Here is a 7,500-nt window from a genome sequence, read left to right on the forward strand (position 1 = left end):
AACAGTCTCACATAAAAATGTTTGGTCACACTTTATATTAGGTGGCCTTAACTACTATGTACTTACATCAAAAATAAGTACAATGTACTTATTGTGTTCATATTGTATTGCAAAACACTTTTGCTGTTATTGAGGGGATACAGGTAAGGTTAGGGACAGGTTTGGTAGTATGGGTAGGTTTAAGGTTGGGTTCAGGTGTCAGTGATGGGTCAACAGTGTAATTATACATGTAATTACAGAAATTAATTACAGATATAATTACATATAGGTATTTTTAAAAATATAAGTACAATGTAAAAACATAATTGCATTGTACCAAATTATTAATTTAAATGTAAGTACATATTAGTTAAGGCCACCTAATATAAAGTGGGACCAAATGCTTTTAATGTTTCGTTTTTTTTTTGTTTTTTAAGAGTAAACACTGCCACCATAAAATGTGTCAAAATACATTAGAATGCACTGTATGTCACGAATCTGGTCCATGCACTTCCGCTCCCTCACCACCAGAGGTCACCCGCTCATCACATGGACTCTTGCACTTCACCATCTAACTACATTTCCCATCATCCATTGCACAGATATCAGACCTGTCACCAATCACTCATTGCACTAATCACACGCACACGCAATCACACACTCTATTTAAACCTTGGACTTGTTCTGCCTCATTGCCGAGTATTGTATGTGTTTACTGCTCCCCTAGCCGTAGCTACTTTACAGAGCCCTTGTCAGTATCATAGTCTTGGATTACCTGTTCACCGGTGTTTGTTTCTAACCCGTGTTTCCTGGATTAACCCTTTCTGTGCCATTCCGTGTTTATTTTCAGTTCCTATATTATTCTGCATTTTCACTCCCCTAGTGTTAGCTGCGATACAGAACTTTTGTTGTTGTTGTTTTCTAGTCTGTGTTCCTAGTGTTCACCCTGTCTCCTGTGCAGACTCTGATTATTTCCCTTGCCTGGATTATAGCTCGTGTACCTGGATTATCTCTCTGCCTTGCCCCATTGGATACTGTTCGTCAATCTTGGGATTTTTGGGAGCGACAGCCAATAGGAAAGAAGACGGTTGAGCTCATGTGATCGTTCTCCTCTCAGCCGGAGATAAACGGAAGAAAGTGGGCTCTGTTTCTCATTACTTTTTGTTTGTATGTACAGATATAATTTAGATTTAGATTATATTTAGTCTTTTGCCTCCAAAATGTTTGAATTTAGCAGCAATAAACCTGACTCGCTGTCAAGGCAACCAGTAGTGGGAACGCCCACTAGTGACCTCATCGCCAGCCCCTGGCGACGTGCAGCGAAAAAGTCGCTGCTAGTGTGAACGCAGCTTTAATGCTAGCCTGACTACGTCAGACTTCATACGTCCGCTCAATTTCATTTTGCTTCTGTACTCAGTCTGATATAGCAGACCATCTCCCAGTTTATCTCCGCCCGCAGCATCCGGCCAATCAACGAACAGAGATTGTAGTTTAGGTACGACAGCGGACATAGAGACACGGGATGCTATTCGCTCTGTTGTGGAGAATATTCCCGGCATTTGCCAACTGAAGCCCAAACAAGAAGAGTGTTTGGTTCACATTTTCAATGGAGGTGATGTGGCCCTACTCCCGACAGATTTTGGGAAAAGTTTAATTTATCAACTGTTACTGATCGTCAGCGAGAAACTGGGGAGGCCAAAGTTCGGCAAGGCGATAATTGTGGATGCGTAGATTTACTTCACATAATCTGCAAAAGTCGTTCACAGCCATCTTCACTCCGGCATTTCGGTCGATGGTTTTGTTTTCGCCGCATACCTGTGTTTACAGCGGAAGTTCGAGGCGGCACGTAGCATATGTCACAACCAACCGTTATGTGATTGATTTACGGGTACACCAGTGATTTTAAACTTCACAAGTGCCCACCCCACGAGAAAGTAAACGCTTGTCAATTATGCCCTTCCAGACTCTGTCTACGAAGCAAAGCGAAGTAGCAGAGTTTGGTATTACCAGGCTAACTTAATGCATCTGCTTGAACAACGGTGGTGTGTAACTTAGCGATCACTATATACCGGAAGATTATCATCCCAGCGATATGATGCAGTCCAGCATGGGATATCGAAGCAAGAAGCGGGTGAGACTCAGAGCTGGTGCGGTTTCTTTGGTACACAGCAGCTTCATCGGGTCCCGGTCCGCCTGTGGTTCGGCCTCCGGCGGAGACATGATGCTCACGGATCCATCAGAGATGCTGCTCCACGAAAATGTCAACTGTGCACCGTAAGACTTGATTTTTAACATTTGCTATCTACTAAATCAGTGAACATAATTATTTAAATAATGAGACACAACGAGATGTATATAAGTTGTTGTAAAGCACCACAGCTAGCTTGTAAGTATTAGCAATATTGTTATACTTTTAAAAACCGTGTAAAAACATTACCATATGAGAAGACATAGCTGGTTATTATAAGTTAACCTCAACTTGCTAATATTTTAACCATCAAGTCTAGTGACAGCTTAGTAACATTGTTTGCACAGATAATTGGTAATGTTTTGTCATGTGGTGTGTTTATAAGGCATTGGAAGATGGGAGTGTGAAGATCTGAAGCAGTGGAGGCCTGTTATAAACCACCTCTACTGGACTGCAGCTTCCAAAAGACCCGGTACTTCGGTACCAAATCGGTACTAAAAATTAAAACGTCACGGTACCAGGTTTTTTTATGCAGATGATACACAACTCTATATACCCATAAAACGTAATGATACCTTAGCATTTAAAAGACTGGAAGCCTGTTTGCAAGAAATCAAAATGTGGCTCACAAATAACTTCGTTACTCAACGACGATAAAACCCAAGTCATTCAAATCATCAATTTGGGCCAAAAGAGCACTCAGGTGGAAAATCCATTGATCTTGGCGCACTTACTTCATATCTTACATCAGATGTCAAGGATCTTGGTTTCCACCTTGATAACAGTCTCAAATTAGATAAACAAATTAATACAATAGTTAGTACTAGTTTTTATCAAATTCATCGGTTAGCCAAAGTCAAACCTTTCTTAAACAGCAAAGGTTTCAAAACTGTTATTCACGCATTTATCTCTACACGTCTCGACTACTGTAATTCTCTGTATGTTGGGCTACCCCTCTCTTCCATTTCTCGCCTTCAAATGGTCTAAAATGCGGCTGCCCGTCTACTCACAGGAAGCCGCGTACGAGACCATATCACACCAATTTTATGCTCATTGCATTGGCTACCAGTCCAATATCGAATCGACTACAAAATTTTGTTATTTGTCTACAAAGCTCTTAACAACTTAGCTCCGAGGTATCTCTCCGACTTACTCCCCATCTATAACCCGTTAAGGTGACTTAGATCCCAAGATGGCCATCTTCTGCGAATACCACGGTCTCGCCTGCAACGCAGGGGCAACAGAGCCTTCGCAGTAGCTGGTCCTAAGCTATGGAACAGCTTGCCATTATCTGTCAGAACTGCCTCCACGTTAGCCGAATTCAAATCTAGGTTAAAAACACATCTTTTTTTCTTGTGCTTTTAATTCTCTGTAAAGTATATGTGTTTATCTGTCTTTATTTTTATTTTATTTTATTGTGTACAGCACTTTGGCCAACAAAGGTGGAACTTAAATGTGCTTTAGAAATAAATTGAATTGAATTGAATTGAATGAGGACCAATATTTCCATAAGGTGAATTTCCTGGTATTACTATATTTGTGTTGACATTTAGTCCCCATAATACAGTACATAGCAACCTATAAAGGGTGTCTCACCCACTTTACCACCTTGTATATTTATTAAAATGCTATAAAATCCTTATAAAATTCATGTTAGAAAATACATCCATTAATAATAGTGTCACAAATCTGGTTCGTGGCCTTCCGTCCGACTGCCACAAGAGGTCGCCTCTCCATCATATTGACTCTCACACCACACATTATCACACTGGACTGCATTTCCCATCATCCATTGCACTGATCACACAGCTGTCACCAATCACGCGCTCACCTGAAAACTATTACACCCACACTATAAAACACACTCAGATCCTAATGTAGTTGCTGAGTACTGTCTAGTGTTTATCGCTAAATTTAGTATAAGTCTAGTTTATTGCCTGAGTCATTTGTATCTTGATCCTTGCCAGTGTATCTCGTTTAGACTGCCTTGGATCTTTCTTTATTCCCAAATATATAGAAAGCAGCAATTCCTTATGTATTATTCAGTATGTTGCAATATATTACCACAATGTATTATTCTATATAATTACCAATATACTGAAAATTGTTGAATATATTGACCGTTCATATATAAAAAAATGTTTTCTTTCCGTAAGGGATACCTCTATTTCTTTCTTTCCTTTGAATATACAGTTTCAAATGCAAATGATTCATGTGATGGTGAAGTGAAGCATTCAGAAACAGAGAAGCTTTCAACATAGTTTTATCGGAAAAAGGTTCATTACTCAAAAGTTTTTAAACACTGTTTATGTTGTGGTCATCTAGTGGTCATAAAGATGACTAGCACCTTCTAAAGTGCTGTGTTCCATTACAGCCGCTGGTTTCACAACTGATTGTTTGTTTAAAATTACTGTGAATAATGGTCACTGTCAAAGTCATTCATTTGTGTCGGCATACTGGCAATAAATCAAACATAAATTCATAAATTATTAAATTAAATCTGTGATCTATTTTAAATCTCAGCACTTAGACTGTTACTTCTTAGCCAAATTTAATTTGAGCTTCATGTATACAGTTCGATATTAAGGGGAAAAAAACATAATGATGCCGCATTACATAATATATAATGTAAATGAAACGGCACTGAGGTTTGCATCATTTGAACAAGATACTGAAGCAGTCACATGGTTTTAGGCGAATCAAGCTTCGGATGTCATATATCACGTGCCTTTGGCAAAATTAATCAAGTTCCAATACAGTTAAAGGGTTAGTTAAGCCAGAAATGAAAATTAGCTCATGATTTACTCAGCCTCAAGGCATCCAAGGTGTTTGAGACTTTCTTCCTCCAGATGAACGGTGAGAATATGCTAGTCTCATGAGTTTGTTTACAGGAGCAAAGGAAGCAAAGTTTACTTATTTTAGCAAAGGAAAACCAGTCTCCTCTTGGCTTATATATCGAAATCCTCGTTTTGTACTTCTAATTTGTGACCGGTGTTTTGTCCAACTTGAGACTGCGCCGGCACCATGTCACTGTCACGTGTGGCATCAAAGCACTGCGAGAGCGTTCGAGAGCAGATGGCTGACTCAAGGTTAAGGCTAGAATGGATACGTATGACGCTGTATCAATACAGCGTAATTATCACACTGTACAAATATAATTTCTATTTTTTTTTCATTATTCTAAGGGGTAGGTTTAGGGTATACGTTAATAAAACACAATCTAATAGGTAGAAATTAAATGTCATTGTTCCTGCTAGAAAGAGCGTTATTACAGGACAGACGGACATTTTCACCAGAACTGCAGAACACATGAGTCTCATCCACTCCACTGGTACCTACACATAATAATAATAATAATAATGTGGGTTAATGACTTGGTTATGAAATACAGTTTAAATATACTCTTTGTGTCCTGTTTTAAGCAGAAAATGAACCAAGCAGAGTAAACTGATATTGAACACATGAGTTAACTCACTCACACAAACTCCAAAATCTCTGCTGAATAACCCAAACCTTATTTCATCAGTGTTATTAATATGAAAACATTGCATTGCTTATTTGATGTTAAATATATAAAGCAAGGAAACTGATTGAATAATAATAAAAAAAAAAAAAAACCTTAACGGTAATATTGCCATGAACACACACTCATATATATATATATATATATATATATATATATAGTGGGTACGGAAAGTATTCAGACCCCCTTAAATTGTTCACTCTTTGTTATATTGCAGCCATTTGCTAAAATCATTTAAGTTCATTTTTTTCCTCATTAATGTACACACAGCACCCCATATTGACAGAAAAACACAGAATTGTTGACATTTTTGCAGATTTATTAAAAAAGAAAAACTGAAATATCACATGGTCCTAAGTATTCAGACCCTTTGCTCAGTATTTAGTAGAATCACCCTTTTGATCTAATACAGCCATGAGTCTTTTTGGGAAAGATGCAAGACGAAAGTTTTTCACACCTGGATTTGGGGATCCTCTGCAATTCCTCCTTGCAGATCCTCTCCAGTTCTGTCAGGTTGGATGGTAAACGTTGGTGGACAGCCATTTTTAGGTCTCTCCAGAGATGCTCAATTGGGTTTAAGTCAGGGCTCTGGCTGGGCCATTCAAGAACAGTCACGGAGTTGTTGTGAAGCCACTCCTTCGTTATTTTAGCTGTGTGCTTAGGGTCATTGTCTTGTTGGAAGGTAAACCTTCGGCCCAGTCTGAGGTCCTGAGCACTCTGGAGAAGGTTTTCGTCCAGGATATCCCTGTACTTGGCCGCATTCATCTTTCCCTCGATTGCAACCAGTCGTCCTGTCCCTGCAGCTGAAAAACACCCCCACAGCATGATGCTGCCACCACCATGCTTCACTGTTGGGACTGTATTGGACAGGTGATGAGCAGTGCCTGGTTTTCTCCACACATACCGCTTAGAATTAAGGCCAAAAAGTTCCATCTTGGTCTCATCAGACCAGAGAATCTTATTCAGGTGTTTTTTAGCAAACTCCATGCGGGCTTTCATGTGTCTTGCACTGAGGAGAGGCTTCCGTCAGACCACTCTGCCATAAAGCCCCATAAAGTGATGGTTGACTTTCTACAACTTTCTCCCATCTCCCGACTGCATCTCTGGAGCTCAGCCACAGTGATCTTTGGGTTCTTCTTTACCTCTCTCACCAAGGCTCTTCTCCACCGATAGCTCAGTTTGGCCGGACGGCCAGCTCTAGGAAGGGTTCTGGTCATCCCAAACGTCTTCCATTTAAGGATTATGGAGGCCACTGTGCTCTTAGGAACCTTAAGTGCAGCAGAAATGTTTTTGTAACCTTGGCCAGATCTGTGCCTCTCCACAATTCTGTCTCTGAGCTCTTCAGGCAGTTCCTTTGACCTCATGATTCTCATTTGCTCTGATATGCACTGTGAGCTGTAAGGTCTTATATAGACAGGTGTGTGGCTTTCCTAATCAAGTCCAATCAGTATAATCAAACACAGCTGGACTCAAATGAAGGTGTAGAACCATTTCAAGGATGATCAGAAGAAATAGACAGCACCTGAGTTAAATATATGAGTGTCACAGCAAAGGGTCTGAATACTTAGGACCATGTGATATTTCAGTTTCTTTTTTAATAAATCTGCAAAAATGTCAACAATTCTGTGTTTTTCTGTCAATATGGGGTGATGTGTGTACATTAATGAGGAAAAAAAATAACTTTCATTTACATTTAGTCATTTTGCAGACACTTTTATCCAAAGTGACTTACAATTTGGGGAACACATGAAGCAATTCATCTTGAAGAGGCAATCCGACAAAGGAAGTGCTTGTAACACCAAGTCTCAGG

Source organism: Onychostoma macrolepis, chromosome 07 (genome assembly GCF_012432095.1).
Source record: "Onychostoma macrolepis isolate SWU-2019 chromosome 07, ASM1243209v1, whole genome shotgun sequence".
In the NCBI taxonomy this organism is placed as follows: domain Eukaryota; kingdom Metazoa; phylum Chordata; class Actinopteri; order Cypriniformes; family Cyprinidae; genus Onychostoma; species Onychostoma macrolepis.